Source organism: Lissotriton helveticus, chromosome 6 (assembly GCF_964261635.1).
Source record: "Lissotriton helveticus chromosome 6, aLisHel1.1, whole genome shotgun sequence".
Lineage (NCBI taxonomy): Eukaryota > Metazoa > Chordata > Amphibia > Caudata > Salamandridae > Lissotriton > Lissotriton helveticus.
Window position 1 is genome coordinate 1,759,065,795 of NC_136067.1, and position 19,989 is coordinate 1,759,085,783.

Consider the following 19,989-nt stretch of genomic DNA (forward strand, 5'->3'; position numbering starts at 1 on the left):
TGATTAGGACCACAATCAGATCGACTAGAGGTTTGATTTGCAAGTTTTATTTGCGTACCCGGTCCTTACTAGGAAGTCTATTTTGTACTGAATGCCCATTTCTAAGATTTTGGGCCCAAGGCTTTTGTATAGGGTGGATATTACTATTATTAGGGGGTGTCTCCCTCTGAGCTACATTTACCATTGAATGGGTATCTCCCTCATTATTCGCAGGGATATTCCCCCGTGTGTTGTTTACACTAATTCCCGAGGGTAAAGAGATGGGTGTGGGAGTTTGCGATGATAGGGGGGCCGTAGCTTTTTCAAGGCTACGTAACCTGCTGTCCATGTCCGACAATTTTTGAAGAATGCGGTCTAGGGTATACAACGGTTAGCACGCATTTTTTACAACGCGGTACTGTTACCACGCTACTTTTACCACGCAAGTTTTTTGGATTATTTAAAATCAAGATTATTTAAAATCAAGACAGACTCATCGTCTTCTGTATTCTCCTTGGTTCGGCTTGGACTGGTATGGGCAACTAGCTGTTTAAGAGATTTTGTTGCAGCCTGGCCCCTTTTTTTTCTTGGCTGTAGAGGTTTGCTTCCTCCCACCTTATTTTTAGTGGATTGACCTCTTGTAACTATTTTTGTCATTACCGTTTTATGAAGCTTTTCTTTAACCGGCGATTGGTGTATACCTAGAGGCCCACTTGTAATGGAGCTATTATGTGACCCCTGATGTGCCATTGCTTCATCTGGATTAGCAGCTCCAATACCCTCCACCCTAGGCGTCTGTACTGGTGGAAGGGTGGGGCCAAGGACAGGGATAGCCTATGTTCGGTTAATTCAATTTCATGAATTATAGCCGATTCTGCTCTTATTAAAAAGTCATCCAGTGTGCCGGCCACCTCCTGCCCAGTTCTCAATCTTGACATCCTTTCCCTCTCTTTCCCTTCTATTCTCCTCAGATGTAATAATATACAAGGAGCATTCCTCAAACAGACAATAAATAAAACACTACATGCATGATTAGATCAAGGAAATAACAAAGTACAACGATACGGATAAATGTTGTTAAATATCAACTATTAAATATCACTTAATCAATTATTTAGTATCTAGAAGTCTATTGACTTCACTAAAATGCAGTATATCAAAAACAAGTTGAGAGTATTCCAGGGCTGATAATACCAGTGTGGGAAGAAGTCTAGCGGTCTAGCATCAAAGTTATTGTTTCAGGGCGATTGCAGCATATTAGTAATGTATGCACACAGTACCTTGGCCAATCACTTCGTTTGTAAATTGGAAGGATTAAATGAACGACTCCATACAGGAAAACCTGGGACCTGGCCCTGCCCTGTCTCTTTCTGGCGATGACGGGCAAGGACGGGCTCGCCCGCGCACGTCCCGCGTTGCTGGGGGCGCGTGCAGCTACTTAAGCGCCTCCGGGAGCGGGAAGGTAAGCAAAGGGGCATCACTGGGAGCAGGGGCTGCTGGATGCTGTAGTCTGGCCGTTCCCCTCACGACAATGATGTGACAGACAGCCGTCCCACTCACAGGGCTGTCACAAGTGCTCCACAGGACCTGCTGCTGAAGAGTCAAATGGCCGTTCTCCTCACGGCTGGATTGCGCGTTACTATTCCCACTCCAGAGAGTGCAACAGTAGGAAAAGCGTTGGATAGCGTAGGGGTAAAAATGACTATTCCCACTCCAGGGAGTGCAACTGTAGGGTAAGCATTGGATAGCATAGGGGTAAAAATAACTATTCCCACTCCAGTGAGTGCAACAGTAGGGAAAGCGTTGGATAGCGTAGGGGAAAAAATTATTATTCCCACTCCAGGGAGGGCAACAGTAGGGAAAGCATTGGATAGCGGGAGGGTAAACATTACTATTCCCACTCCAAAGAGTGCAACAGTAGGGTAAGTGTTGAATAGCGTAGGGGTAAAAATTATTATTCCCACTCCAGTGAGTGCAACAGTAGGGTAAGCGTTGGATAGCGTAGGGGTAAAAATTACTATTCCCACTCCAGGGAGGGCAACCATAGGGAAAGCATTTCATAGCGGGAGGGTAAAAATTACTATTCCCACTCCAAGGAGAGCAACAGTAGAGAATGTAAATACTTCGTATATAATTAAAAATAAATTAAATATTAACACCAATTACAAATTAATTAAAAATAATTACCAATTTAATATATTATAGTAATTAATCAATTAAAAATAATTTTTTTTAAATTACTAAAAAATAATTACCTATTAATACAAATTAATTACCAATGACAATTAATTAATTAACAATTAAATAATAATTAACAATTAATTAAAAAAATACCAATTAATAAATAATTTTTTTTAAATGAATTACAATTAAATTACTTTCCACCCAATTCCCCTATAAATCCACAACCCGCTACAGAAAATAAATTAATAAAATGAACATAATTATCAATGAACCAATTAATAAAAAAGAATTACCAATTATATTTTAATTATTACCAATTAAAAATTAATTAACAATTAATTCAAAATAAATTCCAATAAATAAATTTAAATATTTAATTAATTATATTTAAATTACTTCCCACCCTATAACCCTATAAACCCACAACCCGCTCCAGAATTATATTACGCAAAAATTAAATACCATAAAATTAATTAATTAAAATAAATTATAAAATATAAATACACTTTTAACACATTTACTAACATAAAAAACACTTACATACTATTAAAAATATAAATATTAACTTACTTACCTAAAATTCGATATTTTTGTTGTCTATATTCTGTCCATTCGATATTTTGTCCATTCTATATTTTGGATTCGATATTACTTCTATTCTATTCGATATTTTTGTAGTCTATATTCTGTCCATTATATATTTTTGATGCACAGTAAGTGCGTGGCACACAAGTAATTGCAAAAGACGTAATCATGTCTACAAATATTTTGAATGTAATTTATTTCCCAAAGTACTTCAAAGGGTTTTAAAAATATCCCAGGAACATATTATATTCATATGTTCTTCATTTCAACTTAGCAAGAGGAACAAGGACGGAAAATCCATGTAATATTCTTCTCAAGGTAAGTTAGCAACCCCGATGCATTTCGTGCTAAGGATAGCACTTCTTCAGGGGGATTAAGTATCTAAAACCAAGAGAGTAACGAGTGAAACAGGTAGACTGCATTCAGTGTGACCGAGTCTAAACCCGGAAGACCCGGGATACTTTTAAAACCCTTTGAAGTACTTTGGAAAATAAATTACATTCAAAATATTTGGAGACATGATTACGTCTTTTGCAATTACTTGTGTGCCACGCACTTACTGTGCATCAAGAGTCCTCTGAGACAGTTCTTACACCCTGTAAGACTTCCATTCGTTAGTATCCTCGCACCTTTCGGAACCAGAAGGTGACCTCTCAGAGTACCTAGTAAATTACTAATTTTGGATTACCTATAAGTTCCTTGATTACGTCGGAGTGCAGCGGTTACCTTAAGATATTTTTCCCATTCTATATTTTTAACTCGATATTTTGCCCATTCTATATTTTTTACTCGATATTATGACTGTATACCCTTCTGTTATAATATAGCATGAGTGTTGAGGATGTCTTAAACCAAAAGGGCGCGGTACCGGAATATCAATTTCTGAAGTGTCTTTTAGCAAAAATATAAACTAACAAGGTAAGTATGCATAGAATACTATATTTAAAACCTCATGTAGGTAGCATGATGTTATATATATGTGCAAGCTAAGTAGATGTGAAGTTAAGAATAGCATATGTAAAATTACCAATACATACCTACCTAAAAGAAATTTTGTTTGTCGATATTTTTCCTATTACTTTCATGGAGGACAATATTTCTGTAGCCAGTTTTCGGACATACAGCTTCCTAAAAGGGCCAATGCCTAGAACTCCATTCACCAAATCCCAAGACTGGAGTCCTTCATTTAGGATTCTCTCTCTTACTAATCACATTGGGCTTGTCAGTTGTCTCTTTGCTGTGGACAACAGAGTTTGCAGCCCTAAACACATAGGGGCCTATGTACATGCCCCTTGCGCCACCTGTACATCACTTTTTCCCATATTCGAAGTGATGCACCAGCAGCTCGAAGGACTCGTAAAAAGCCCCATATAGGGCTAAGTGCATTATGTAAATACTATTGTCATCAGATTGCAAGTTTTGCCCTTTTCAGTGCATTATACGTTTTCAACACGAGTCAGTATCTCTTGCACGCATGCTGCCGCATACCCTTTCATTGGTACTACTAATTTGTGAAAATGAATTTGCTGATTGCTCAGCATTTCACCTACCAAAACTCGAGGATGCTTCGTCTATTCTGTTGACCATGATTATCCTTCCTAAGTCATTGACAACTTTGTGAAAAAGCTCTTAGTGGGGTCAATACCATCGACTGCCTTGCTATTAATTGGCTATTCCAGCTAAAATCTAATTTGCGACATAATTTACCTTCTGCTGCGAGAGAGTGGATGGTAAAGCCGGTGGCAATTAAAAAAAGACATCGATGTTGCTGATTATTTAATGCGTGTATCAAAACAATTGAGAGAGTGACGTTTTTTAAACCTTTGTCTACAGCAAAGCAAATCGAATGTTGAATGCGACCCACTGTTATTCTCTTCCACAGGGAATGAGCACATTAAAGGAGAGGAACTCCCCTGTTTAGCAAGGACATCCTTGATAAAAACATCATACATCTTTCCTAGTCTCAAATGTTTAGTACAATCGCAATGCACTCCTAAAATATGCACGAATCGCTCACTTGAAAGTTTCTGGCCATATACTTCTGTGTGCTCAAATTTCAATTTTTTGATGCATTTGATAAAGTTAGGGTAGGTGACAGTTTTACCCTCTTTTCTGGGAACTCCGTATTTCTGATTCTGACTCTTGCTCTTGGCAAGTTAGACCATTTGTAAGATGACACTTAATAGGAAATGACCATCCTTTGCGTGATGTCCTCTGCCTTTTTTTGCTCACATTACCACATGCACTTTAACCCTGCTCAATAGGAGTAAGGTGCCTGTGCTCCCCCTTTAAATGTCAAAATTGACTAAAACTTGATCAATGCAATTAATTTTATACAGTCATAGTATAGTTTGCGCAAATACACACTCGGCACGGAAAGTTGAACGCCACCTTTGGACAGAAGCACTTTGGTTGTCAGAGCTATTAGCTGTCTTTAATTAGGAACTTTTCTGGTGATACACTTTCGTTTTTTCTCACCATTAATTCCCAAGAATAATTCACAGACACCTTTGTGATTGTCACCCAAAAAGGTAGACAGGTTTGAAATACATGCACTCAACCATGTGCTAACTCAGAATGAGCCTGACATGAATCCACCTGCCCTCCTTAATATCTGCTCCTTCTGCCCATTGTATCTTGGTGACTGGTAAATTTTCTTTTTTTTTCTCATTTGCACCTTAAAGAGTAGAGGTTGTGGAGGTCATGTCAGTAAAGGCCATCAGATATAAATACCTCTGCATACTGATGACATGATGCTGTGCTCAGTCGCTCTGTGCAGTCCATACCCTGCTACTACACCTACTTGAAAGCCTCTGGAAGTACACATGCCCCAAAAGGTTTATTTTAATAAAAAAAATTGCAGCCTTGTAACGTTGGTGTTTAGTTGCCGAACTTCTTGTTGCAGATTTCAACACTTTCCATAACAGAATTATTTTCATCCACCAATGGAGAATGTTCATAGTGGAGGAAAGTGAAGCGAATCAGGATCTCTTGCTCAATGTAGGATACATCTCAGCTGTGGGACATATTTCTGTGACAAACAGATACCATTGTATCGCCAAACACAACCTGAATATTGAAACTTTACACCAAAGATTACTTTGAAAAGGTCCATTTATCATTTTTGTTCACGCCATAAATGTAGTTGTGTTAGGAAGTAGAATTCTAGTCGCCATGAAATGGCCTATTCTGGAGTGTATTGTGAAATAAGATACAAAGTGAACTACATTTAAATAGATAAGTAGTCATAGAAAGAGTGGTGCCCGAATCCCTCTCTTTCTCTCATCCCCCCTGTTGTCTCTATATCTTTTGATGTGCACACATCCCAAGGCCCTAGCCTGACAGACTCATCATAATACTCTCAGCGACAACAAGGTGCTATGCATAATCAAAACGCATGCAGTGATTTGTTTAGGATGAATGTGCTTTTATCCGTTATCGTGGGGTTAGTGGCTCCAAGTTGGGGTTGGCTTTAGTTTTTTGCCTTGTCTGCAACAAATTCACCTCAACACGTTTCCGACCGGTGAATTCCTGGTGCATATATCTCACCCAGTCTGTTTTTTTTAAAACAAAATGCTGGTGGTGGTGGCTTTTTGGCCAAATCTTGTAACTCTGTTTACTGGTGCTGTTGATCTTGCAGGGCAGCCGGATCGGAGGGATGGAATCCCCTGATGGGTCTTCCACCCTCTGATCAGCCCATGAAAATGTCCTGCCACCTTCTTCTCTCTGCTGTACTTCAGCCCTGCCTCACACCCCTGTAAAATCCCTTGCAGCATTTACTGCAGCACAAGTGACTGCAGCATGGTCAATGTACACAGCTGACTAGAGACAGCCTTCTTGCAGAGAACTTGCAGCTTACCTACAAATACCACATGTTCTCCTTTTTTATTACTTCGCTGAATTTTCAATAGTTTCATAAAATAATTTCAATAAAAATAAGTCTAGATTGAGCTGCCGGCTTGGCTTGTTGGGCTGGACATTCACCGCTAAAACATGCAGAGTTCTGCAGTTCACAACTTCAAATTCTAGTAACGCACACTCAGCCTTCTATCCTTCCAAGGTCGGTAAATAGAGTACTGACAAATTGGGTAATAGTAACCTGTCAATTAACGTCAGTTAGAAATGCCCGAACGGTGACAAGAAGTGCTGTATAATCGCACGTTATTATTATAATAAAATTGTTTACTCCACGTACTTCTCATAGATACAGAAACACCCCGCTCTCTTTCCTGATCACTAGTGATATAGATACAGAAGGCACTATTGAATGAAATCTTATACTTTACACCTTTCATTAATGCTGACGTGAACTTTTCTAAAGAGAGTAAGTGAAACTCACTCTTTCGTGTTGGCTCACTGTGTGTGACTGGAAACATTTACCAATAAAAACACAAGAATTTATGGCGGCGTGGCCAATAAAAGAAGTAGCCTATACAATACTTTTATACAGGAACAATCTATGGAAATAATCCAGCTGGGTAGACCCTGGCATGCCACAGTTGTTCTGCAGCGGCCTGCAGACGCAGTTGTAGTGAGTGACAGGTGCCACCTGTCTCCATGACGGTAAAGGAAGTGTTCTCAGATGGTGCTCTGCGTGTGGTGTTTAAAGTTGCACTCATACAAACGATGACTGCCCCTTGAGGCGGAAGCGCGGCTCGGTGTTTATTGCTCCTCCACCCCCGGGCCGGATGGCTCCACAGTGCTTCCGGTTATCAAGCGGAACACAACGGGCTCTTCCGCTTGCAGTGTTTGCTCAGGTGGTTCATTACTGCCGAACCCGGAAGAGCGTACCTGGGGATGTGTCAGTGGCTGACCTCATGCAGCTCCTCAGAAGCGTTGTATGGTTTCAGAAGGCAGACTAGACATGTAGCAGTAACAGTTAAACACAGCGTGCCTGTCAGCTGTGGTACCGATCCAGGCGACGCATGACCATCACGGCTTATTTTCCACCTGAGACTTTCTAATAGGCGCCTGCTAATGGAAAGACAAACACTGCTGCCCTTCCCTGGTAATCATTACACCGAGGAGGGCGCCCTGTGGGGAGCAAGATATGGATGTGTGTGCATATTGTGTCTGGGAGAAGGTGATCACATTGTATCTCCCCGGTACTGGCTTCTCTGGGGTGGCAGCCCAAGGACGGCCAATGCTGGTAGGGACTAGGGTGACCACCTCACTCCGCGCCATTACCAACACTATCTCCAGTCCTGAACCTTTCACTTGCAAATCATTGTTTACAAGTGTGTTAGGCTGAGTTGAATGGAAACAAACCTGACTCCAACACCCAGGATGCATTAGGTTGTCACATGATTGTATAGTTCTGGAAACAGTGCCTGAAATGACTTGGAGAGAGCGTTGGTCACCCTACTTCAATCTGTCCTGTTAGGTACAAAGGTCTGTACCCTGGCTCTTTGAACAATCTGCCCCGAAAATGTAAGATTTCAGGCAGAGGTTTGGTCACCATGGGCAAGGGAGTAGCCCGAAAATTAAAATACCCCCCACTTGAACCTTACCACTAGCCCACACCAAGCAGGAGAAGCGAGTAAGCCCATTGCTTTCGTCGGTTCATCCTCCTCCCGACCATCTTTCTCCCTTCTACCTAGCATCCCTCTCCTTTCCACCCACACATCCTTAATCCATCCTTTCACCCTTTCATATATATACATAGATCCTTTCATGCAATTACCTATCAGTATGTATCAATCCCTTCACCCATCCATCCATCCTTTCACTGATCCATCCATTCACTACTTCAATTATCGATCCTTTCAATATTTCATCTATCTTTTCATCATTACATCCATTCATTCTCTCACCCTTCCTTTCACCTTTCCTTGACGCCTTTCACCTTTTCATCTGTATTCTTTTCACGTTTCCTTGCTTTTCCCTCCTGTTCTCTTCTCTAACCATCTTATGTCTCTCAAATTTACCTTTTCTTCCCTTTCTCTTTGACTCACTTTTTGTATTAGTCCCTTTCTCTATAAATTACCCTAGTGTCATTTCCTCAGTTCTCTTTCTCTGCTTCCTTTGCTGCACATGTTGGTCCACCTCACGTCCCACACCCCTCAGTCATCATATTCCCTAACAAGTATTGTTTACTATCATTTAGTCTGCAGACAGAAGAGGCCGACACACAAGTAATTAGCATTTTAGGGGTACAGAGTTCCACAGCCCATGGGGCCAGTAGCAGCCCCTTTTAAGCTGCTTAACCCCTTCCCTGCTCATAACGGAACCACACCGTCATGAGCCACGGGCGGCATGTGCTCATGACGGCGTGGTTCCGTCATGCTACGGCCGCTCTGCCCACGTGGCACTGATTCCCCGCCTGTGCAGGCGAATTAGTGACTGGGCGGAGTCGTGATGGAACCACGCCGCCATGAGCATAGCTCGCCCATGGCTCATGACGGCATGGTTCCGTCATGAGCATGGCGGTGCCGCGCTTACCCCCCTCCAACGCCGCGGCAGAATTGCCGCCGAGGCCAAGGGGTTAAGTGGGGGCATTCCCTGCACCACTGACCATGGCCTAGACCTACTAACCTTTCACGCAGGACAATGCAGCAAGGCAACTTGCTGCACTGCATTGCATGAAAGGGAGAGAGCAGACGGCACCAAATCTACTAAGATATGGCACATTTCTGCTGTCTCATAGGCACTTCAGGCAGCCTAGCCTAATAGAGGCATCCTTGAACCACAGTGCAAGGGTGCCTGCGTTTGGAGGAGAAACGTTTCTGTGCAGGAAGGGATCCCTTCCAGCACAAAAACAACTCATCAAAGCATTTTCCTGTTTTTATTTAAAGAAAGAGGAAATATCGAGGAGAAGAAAATATTTTTCTCCTTGTTACATCATCCTCTGGGAGGTGTGGCGATTTCATGTAATCCCAGGTTTATAAACCTTTGTAAATCTTTGTGAAATCTATGGGTGGATGCATTGGAATGTCCGTGCTCTACACATGAAATGCCTCCCGGCACAATATGTAACCCGAAGCAGCACAAGCAGCTGCGTTGTATTACATTTCTTTACAAAGAATATTTACTAGCATTTTGTATCACGGCTGCGCCACAAAACTGGCGCACCCACGATGCAAAATATTAGAAAATCTGGACATATGTCTCCATGATGAATCATCTGGAGATCCTTGCCACAGTGCTTAATTTGAGCCTGTGGTTTCCAGTGCTTGCCACCAGCACTTAATTGTCAACACCTGCGCTTGTGACAGTCTGCCGCAAGGTGGCTGGCTGTCTGGCTAATTTAGAGATGCCCACAACAACAGTTAATTATCAATCAATATAGATAAAAAATGACTATTGCCTGCCACCAACAAATAGTCCGAATTGTTAAACTTGTAGGAGTGTAATGGTTAGTAGTTGTGTTCTTACTATCATTTGCAGCACAGCAGAGACAATATGTGGTGCAAGCTGCAGTGGCCTCCTGATGAGAGCCCAGACACTTATTTTTTCACAAATTAAGCACTGTCCTGCCTTGAACAAAAATGTAATGCTTATTCATTCTTGTGATGCGCATCAGAGTCACTCCCTCCAGCTACACTTTTCCATGTCTCCTCTCCTTCAAAAGAGAGAGAATTCTATTAGTCTATCAATCAGCATGCACTTTTCTGTCCCCTACTTAACTTGCTACTACCTGGCTGTTATTCTCCTGTTCTCTTGAACTGTGTCTCTCTTACTCCTGCATCTGACAAACCTCTTGGGCATGGTATATATTTGTTTGTGTGTATGTTTACCTCTGTTAAATATTTTAATGATTGATATATTAGGTATTTTCCAGAAAATTGTACAAACCGAATCCTATAAATTCTCTGTGATTCACGCATCGTTAATTCAACATTTATGCCTATATTAACTTACAAAGGTTTACAAGAGAGCTTCTCCAAGGCAGGCACACCCACCACATGCATGTAACGGTATACACAGAGTCCACACTTGAGACCATGCCTAAAAACAGAGAAGACACACAAAGGTTGTAAGTCACACCCACAATGCCACATGTGTTAACTACTGGCTGTCCCTAGCACCCCAGATCTTGTCCATCACACAGTATCCAGGTGAGTTACAAGTGGCCTTCCTGTGCTGTGTACATGTCCTTGACAAAAACAACTTTAAATGCATAAACCCTTCCTATTTATCTTTCCTGTAGAGCACACCCTTACACTAACGAGATTCCTGGTGCTGAAAAAGAGTGAGACAGACTCTCCAGGGTTGGGGCGATCATTTTCGCAGAAAGCAATGTCTTGAACTTTGGTCTTGTCCCAATGCATGCATACATATGAAGACAGAGCCATGTGATGTAATTTGTTATGCAAATTGTAAATGTGTGTAGCATAATGATGCCAATTCCCCTAAAACCCGCAGTCCCAGTTTACTGTGCTTGCATTTCCATACTGTTTTTGACGTTTAGTACAGCATGCCTCCTGTACATTGAGAGATGTTAATGTTTAAGATCCCTGATCATCTGTTCAGCAGTACAGGGCACTCCATAACCACAGGCAAGCTGTACACGGTTCCAACCACAGAGGAAATGAACTATGTTAATGATACCTTGACCTATTTCTTGTTATGTTGCTCCACGTTGTCTTCCATGCCCTTTCATAATATGCACAGAGTGACATATCAAGTCTGGAAAGCAATCTCTGTTGCCTCAGATGCTCTTGCAGTACAATGTGGGCAGCTGCATCCACATGTGTAGCAGCAGCAGGCACTGCTGTGTCTGTCAGTGGCGTAAATCAAGAGGATGGCCCCCCGGCGGAATGTGTTACACTACTATGCAATGAGTGTTGGATGGATACCCCTTTACTTTCTAACACTATTACATGATGATATAGATGTATTTAATATGCTCACATTAAAAGTAAATTCAAAACAATTCTATACACTGACTCAAGCTCAGAAGGGGTGAGGTTTTTTTTTTACTGTTATATACTTTTTTTAATACTTCCTATTGGCATCTCTGAGGGACATACTAGAGAACCAAAACTAGAATTTTAACGAAGAAGTTTGCTTCTGTCAAGCAGCGGAGTTAGGCCTTCGTTACAGGTGTCCAGGAACGATCCCTCGTATTTTCTTAGGAAATTATCCCTACGGAGGGTGGGGAGGCGTCTCAGTAATTATAAGGCGGTACAATAACAAGGATTATATATTTTTGGGGAATACCATGGAGAACTGGATTTAATGTGCTGATTTCCATTTTGTTTCTCTTGGTATTTCATCTATAGACTTTGCCTGTGTGTATCGGGGGATATCTCAAAATGGAATACCACTGAGCAGCTGTATTCATGCAATGCTCATAAATAGGCCTGGGCAAAGCACTACGCTACTCTTGCGTAGTTTGTGAAATTTGCGCTACTTCACACTATGCGAATTGCACGTAGCACAGTGCAAACACGCGTAGCGTAGCTTAGTGCAGCGGTCATTTTTTGCTTGCTCGCGGTCCTCAACGTCAAGTTGGCGACAGCAAGCAAGCAAAATGACATCCCTGCGAGACTTTTTTCTCGTTTGCGATCAGCAACATCAAGTTGGCGATCATGAGCATAGAAAATAAACATCCCGGTGAGCTTCTCAACGTGGGGAGGTCAGGTTTCTCATTGCGAGTGGTCTCGTATGCTCGTGACCGCTCGCGATGAGAAACTACCAGTCCGCGTTGAGAAAGCTACCGCTCGAGTAGAAATCCACTCGAGCAGCAGAAAACGACTGCTTGCACTTTGCAAGATGCAGTTTGCACTGATTGCACAGTGCGGACAAGCATCCGGCACTGTGCAATCAGTGCGAACAGCATTTTGCACAGTGCACTAAGCAGTTTGCGTAGCCCGCGTAGTGCGAAGTGCACTTCGCGTAGCTACATGTAGCGCTACTTTGCAAACTACGCCCAGGGTTACTCATAATTCCGTGTGGCTGCTAACATCCCTGAACATCCACATTGGAACAAAAAGGCCCTCATAATGGGGACATAAGTAGGTTTTCAAACTGAACATGCAAAGGAAAGATCCCTATCATAATTTGGGTTTCCAGGTAAGGGGGATCACCATATGGGAAATATTTCAGCTGTAGGGGAAAGTTACAAGTTTATGCAAGCCAATGTTTGTCTAATGCAAAATTCACATTGAAAGAATTTCGATTAATATTTGGAATGAGCGACTGGCTACCTTACGGAATAATCACAACCCTTGTCAAGGTGAATGTGAGAAAGTAATCCTTTTTGCCCTGATCACCACCAATTTTTGACTGATAATGGTGATAACTGACTTTGACTGTGCCCTGGGCTCTGCTAACCAGGCCCAGAGTCAGTGCTCTAATTAAAACGGTATATGGAAATGAGGTTTATTTACAATTGGCAAGGACAGACCCCTGTAAGTTCCTAGTATATAATAAGGCAGGGGCTATAGTGTATAGTAGGGCAGAAATGTTTAGAGGTCCATTAGATTTCCAGCACTATAATGTGCACTGCTGTTTTGTCTGCTGTCATTTTTAAAGGCATCCCTGCTTTGCATACTGTTTTTAAAAGTAAATTATACACAAATTCGACTTCGGAATTAAGGGTACTTCCAAAGAGGTAATCTACCTTATGTTTACATATAAGTCACCCCTAAGGTCTCACTAGTTGCCCCAGAATTGGGGTGCCATGTTACTATAAGAAGGGACATTATAAAATATGTTTTATGTGCCCTTGTGAGGGAAAAGCTGCCAATTTCATTTTTCCCTATTGTAGATTATTAGCTCCGTATGCTAACACTGGAATAGTTTTTTTAAGTATCAATACTGCTAGAAGGAGCTAAAAATGTCATTCAAGGACTTGATTGGTAATGATAAATCCAACAACATACCACTGTTGAAGTTCTCATAACTAGTACAGAAAATTAGTTATAGGACGTTTCATTTTTGTGAGCCAAACTCCAGCCTTCTAAGAGCCTCTCCTGATTAGGCAGCCTTAACAGGCTTAGCCAAGCTGCTTTGATTAGGTTATCTGGTGGGGGAAGTACTGCAGAGCACAGGCCAGAAAGGGGTCTGGGAAAATCAAACTGCGCTTCAAAGACAGCAGGACTGTAAAGAATGCCAGCAAGGCCTACCCACTCCTCCTGTACCCCCCCAGCCAGATGGTGGGCCTTGGAATGGAATGTGCAGAAGGTCTGGAGGTGAAGTGTTCATGCAAATGAGCCACACCAGTAGGTTGATTTAGTCAGGTCTTACTCTTTTGTAGAGGAATTCTCTACCTTGAATTTTAAAGTGCAGTGCTTTGTGGGACAAGAATATGCCACACTTTGGAGGAAGCTGTCTTGCTTTTGGGTCACACCCAGCACCTCAATGGGCAGGTGTGCCCCCCTGCTGGTCACCCCAAATCATTGAATACATTTGTGAGAGCTGCAGAGCAACTCATATCTGTTGCCTTGAACTACAAGGAGAAGAAAAACTGCCCTCCTGGAACCCTAGTCTGCATACCAAAGGATTGCAAAGTGAAGGACTGCTCCTGCTGCACACTTGGAACTGCAGTCCTGAGGACTTTGCATGGCTTCAAAAAGGATTAAGGAGTAGGCTCCCTGAGAGAAACAGGTTAACAGAGCTTCCCTGCACCATCTCCCTCAAGAAGTCCCCAGCTTGGAGCGCGTCTAGTGGACTTTTAAGGATTTGGCCATGTGTTATGTAATGTTATGTTAATTTATTTTTCTAATGCGCACAGCTACCCAAAACTGGTTTCCCAGCGCAGACCCAGAAAGAAACTCTGAAAAACCAAAATTAGAATCATTGATTAAATAACCAAGTTTTTAATTGTTTACGGAAGTTAGAGTACAGTCTCTCTTTATGCATCACATCAGGGAGAGAGTTCCACAAGATTGGACCAAGGTAGGAGAAGGAGCGACTGCCCATTCTCACCAATTTGATCCTAGGAATTTCAAATTTTTCTTCAGTAGAAGAACATAACAGACGAGAGGGTTGATAAGGACATACCAGATCTTGTAAGTATTTGGGTGCAGTACCGTTCTTGATTCTAAACACATAGCTCAGGGCTTTGAATTTTGTACGATTTTGCACCCTGAGCCAATGCAGTTCTCTCAGGGCATTAGAAATGCTGGACATTCTTGGAAGTCTACACAGCAATCTGGCTGCGGAATTTTGCACCACCTGGAGTTTACACAGCACATCCCTGTTTGCATCCAAAAAGAGGATGTTTCCATAGTCCAGGCGAGAATTTACAAGTGCCTGGACTACCGTCCTTTGGGTAGCAACAGGGAGCATCCAAATGATTTTCTTTAAACATTTGAGGATGGTTGGTGGCTGCAGTTTGTACTGCTTGTTGTTTCATTGACAATTTATTATCAATGACAAAGCCAAGATTGCGGACCTGAGAGGAGGGCATAGGTAAAGGCCCCATTTCAGCGGGCCATGTTGAGGGCCCCAACGATCTGTGCTTTTCCCAAAAATGAGGACTTCCGTTTTTCCCCATTGAGCTTGAGCAAATTAGATTGCATCCACGATGCAATATTGTGCAAGCCCAATTGCAGGGTAGAAGGACCAGATCTATTGCCAGCCGATAAGGAAAAGATGATCTGAGTATCATCGGCATACGAAAAGAGCGCCAGCCCTGCCTCTTCAGCAATCACTGCCAAGGGTTGTACATAGATGTTGAAAAACAGAGGACTTAAAATTGAGCCCAGTGGCACCCCATGCGGGGAAGAGTAAGATTTGGAGGCGGCCCTAGGGGAGAAAACTTGGAATGTCCGTTCAGATAGAAAAGAGGACAGCCAGCCAAGTGCCGATCCGGAAATGCCCAAAGGGTGTAAAGACTTGATTAATACGGTATGAGACACCGTATCAAATACGGCGCTTAGATCTAATAATATAAGGGCCACTGTGTTACCTGCATCCAAACACTGGCGTAACATTTCAGTGAAACCCAGCAGGGTTGTCTCAGTTGAGAACCCTCCTCTAAAGCCCGACTGGGAAGAATGCAGAAAATTAGAGGATTCCACAAGCAAAGACAGTTGGGAGTTCACGTGTTTTTCCAAAACTTTGGAAAACACCGGAAGTAAGAAAATGGGCCTAAAATTAGTCGGCTTAGCAGGATCCGCATTTGACTTTTTCAGCAAATGCAGGACCATAGCATGTTTCCAGACAGATGGCATCACTGACTTGCTAAACAAGGCATTCAATAACTCCATAACAACTCTCAGAGCGGGCTGTTTAATTTGCAGGAGCACCGAAGCTGGAAGAGAATCACAAGGAGAGCCTGATTTGATGCTTGCTAGAATTGTTATAAAAGAACAAATATCAAGAGGTACCCACTTCTCTAGTTTAATCAAAGGTTCAGCTCCCAAAATTGGTTCTAAAGAAGGAAGGGGTTGAGCAGGGGACACCACACTCGTTCCTCCTAATGTCAAATAAATTGGTTCTACTTTATGTATGAAAAAGTTAGCGAGAGTATTACATTGCAGTTCATTTAGAACAGGCGGGCTAGGTTGCGTACCCAAGCCAGCTAACTTCTTGACCATAGAGAACAAAGTACGAGGGCAATTCTTCGCCACCAAAATAGTGGAAGAGACATACTCGGCACGAGCTATTTTGCATAAGGCATGATATTTGTTTCAACGTAGCTTTATAAATGCATTTGGATTCAGAGGAGTAATTCCTTCTCCAACGTCTTTCCATAGCCTTGTATTTACTTTTTTCACATTTTAATTGCTCTGTAAAACAAGGGGCAGGGGACGATGGTTATTAACTTTTTTTGCAGAAGATGGAAGACAAGCATGAGTTGCTGTAGCATTCCAATTATAAATACTTTCCAAGGAAGAAAGTGATATAGAGTTAAGACTGGGAACATTACTTAACAATAATTGGTTACATTTTTCAATGTCCAATTTTCCCCAGTTCCTAGAAATGGCAAATATACCAGGTGACAATAGGGCCGAATTTAGTAGAATTGCATAGTGAAACTTAACAGCAAAGTGATCAGACCAACATATAGGAAGTGCAGGTCAGCAGTTAATATGGGACAAATTAGAAAAAATCAGGTCCAATAAATGACCAGCTATATGTGTAGTGCCTTTATTACAGAGAGATAAATTCATTGCATTGTGGGAATTGTAGTTTCAAACATTAAAGAACCATCTCAGAGCTTCTAGGCCCTTGGATTTGTACTTTGGATACTTTGAGCCCTCAAGAGGAACTTCAGGAAGAACTTACAGAAGTGTGTAGAAGTTTGGAGCAACTTCTGGAAAAAAGCTCCATATGGAAAATGACTCGACGTTAAGAGTCAAGCCGGCTATCATCAACTGCGACCTGGCCTGGATTTCAGGTTCATCCCCCTGAAAGCTCCGGAGTTCCAGGCTTCCAGGATTTTACCAGTGCCCTCACGCAGAAGCAAACCGATGACATTGCATTGAATTCGGCCTACTGGAGGAAACAGCACGACATCTAGAGAAGATCCTCCAGTAAAATTTCAAAGTTCAAAAGTAACATTTCGACCGGGGCCTTCAGCTTAGTGTATCCAACCAGGGCTCCATCGCGGTTGACCTCAAACTTTGCCTTTGTCCTGGTCAAGTGTGACCAGATATACCAAGCTGGCGCTATTTGTTTTTATGCACTAAAAAGCGTTTAATTTTAAAAATTCATATCTCTGGTACCCTGTACTAGAATGTCATAGTTTAGGTGTCATTTTAAAGATAAAAATATTTCCTATTTCTATAAATTAGTGTGGGGTTTTTATTGTGTGCTGTGTCTAATGTATTGGTGTTTTTTAATTCTTGACATACCTGTCTCCTGAGTTAAGCCTGCCTACTTGCAGCCAGCTACCTTGGATTAAACCAGGGGCCAATGTACTGAGACCTTGAATGGACCTTATATTGCGTTGGTGGCCTTATTGCTAGGGCTAGCTGCAAACTCACCCCTACTAATAATACACCTCCCAATAGTGAACCCATAAAGTAACTAAATTAACCTGAACTCACAACCCTCATAGCTCTGGCACAGAGTAGGCAGGTTTAATTTAGGGAAATGTGTAAAGTATTTACACAGTTCTAAAACAGTAATAAAGTAAGAAAAACAAGCAATGAAAATCCCCCCCAAAATTTAAAATATTTCATGAGCAAATGGCACTATAATGACAAAAATCCAACAAGGGGAACAAGATATATGATTTTTAAAAGATTTAAATAATAATAGTGACAAAAAGTAGAAAGTGGCAATGAAAATCTATGGAAGTGGTAGACCAGGATCAAGGCATGATTTGAGGCCGATCACAAAAGGTTCCCTGTTCAGATACACAAAATATATTGGTCCCGGAGAAAGTCTGTAAGTCAAAAGGTTTGAAAAGATTTCTCAGTCCAAAGCAGAAAGGGAAGTTGTCACTTTCTGAAAAGAAAAAATCTTCTTTGAGCAAGCTGTCACTGAATTCATAGCCACTGTCTTGGAGCCTGGAAGCAGGTTGGTCTCGCTAGAGCTCTGGAGATTTCTTGCTGTGAATTTTCCCAATGCAGAATGGAAGTTAGTTCTTTTTTTGGAGCTTCTTGGAGTCTTGACTGGGACGAAGCTGAAATTCAGTCCACTGCCATGAAACTGCCGGTTAGATACTTTTTCTCGCCAGTCCCGCTGGAGCTCTGTAGGAAAAGTTTATTACAGTTTCCAAACTTTCTTCTGGTTTTCAAATAGTTGCAGGAGTAGACAAGTACACTTCTAAGGACCCAAGACCACAGGATAGGACACTTAGAGACTCCTAGGTAGGTAGACAGAGGCTCACAGCTTAGTCCAGTCCACATCAAGTAGCTATTGGCTAGCTGGGACCTTCCAAGAAAATGCCCTTTGCACCTTGTTGTGTACATGTAGCCACAAAGGAGGTCAACTAATTTACTGTTGGAGTCCACTCCTTTGTTCTGGATACAAGAGGGAGAAGGTCTAGTCCTTCAGAGCTCCTCACAGTTCACAGGCTGCAGGTCCAATCCTCTTTTATTCTTGCACAGGTCCATAAAGTGGTCCTGGGAGGTGCCTTGGGGTTCCAAATGTATGCCTGGCACCTGTGAGTCATTGGGGGTGACCCTGGGGCACTCCCTAACCAATAGGGTAAAGTTCCAGTGGGCAACCACACCCACATTTTCAGTAGTCCCTGTGCTTTACTGCCCAAAGTGACACGTGCCAGGGCAATTTCAAGATGGTGAAAGTCTTTGGCCACACTAAACTTGGGCTCAGTGGGTTGTGGATGCGCAGTAGTGTAATCATCAGTGTACGCCCACATCTAACACTGAAATCCAATTTGAAGCATGTCCTGTAACAACAACAAACCAGGAGGCAGAATTATAGTAGAACAAAGGATGGGCCCTGCAGCACCCATACAGGGGATACTCAAGAATTGTCCTGGAATCTTGTTTGCTCTCTTTCATGTGCACCAAAGTGTTACATGTGGTTCAAACACATGTTGCACTTGGCAATGGGGCTTTGACAATAGGGTGCCAGCAGGCTTGCAGCCCCCACCCTTCTGCTGAGCTCAGATGGGCCATCTCTTCCCATTCTGCCAACTAATAAATCACAGTTCCCCATTGGGTGGTTCCTAGGTAGAATTCACACTTCATGAAGGACTGAAGATTGGCAGGGAGTTGCCAGAGGCTAATGCTTATTAGTCTCTGAAATCTCAGGCAGGCAAAGTCAACTTTCTAAAAGCTAAATTTCCAACATTTTTAATACAGATATGACTTTACCATTAGATTGGATTTTGATGAAATATACAAATACATCTTTGAATGGCATCTGTGGTTGTACAGGTCCAAAGTTATATATTAAAATGCATAATCAATATTTTAACTTTTTCTATGTCCCAATTACAGCCTGATCAGCGAAAACGTCTAGTCACCGGGAGAACATATTATTTTTAATGACACACTCATACCAATCTTAAATATTAAATACCCTACCTTGTGGGCAGCAAGGTGCTCGTAGTGGTAACTTATGTAATATTTAAGTTTTCCTATCTGTCAAAAGGGTGATTTTGATAGGCCAATTCCTCTTCCAGCCTCTCACAGATGAAAGGCTTTTGTAAGAGAGACAGGAGCCAGTTAAAAACATGACAGAGGTGGGAAAGGCTTGTATGCACTACAGATGACATTCCTCGGCACACATACACATCAGTTAAGAAATCAAGATGAGCCAGAAGCTCTAAAAACAATTGACTCACTGTTTTGGAAACTAGGGACCATCTAAAGCTTAAAACATTAGGTGACAGTGAGAGCTTCCAATAGTAGCCCATCCATAAAAACT

At 42.1% G+C, this 19,989-nt stretch overlaps 1 protein-coding gene across 1 annotated transcript in view; it reads left to right on the forward strand.

Annotated features, from left to right (window-relative positions):
• The window catches only part of KCNK12 (potassium two pore domain channel subfamily K member 12), a 482,429-nt gene that overhangs the window by 17,933 nt on the left and 444,507 nt on the right, over positions 1–19,989 (forward strand). The gene's annotated exons all lie outside the window — the stretch shown is intronic.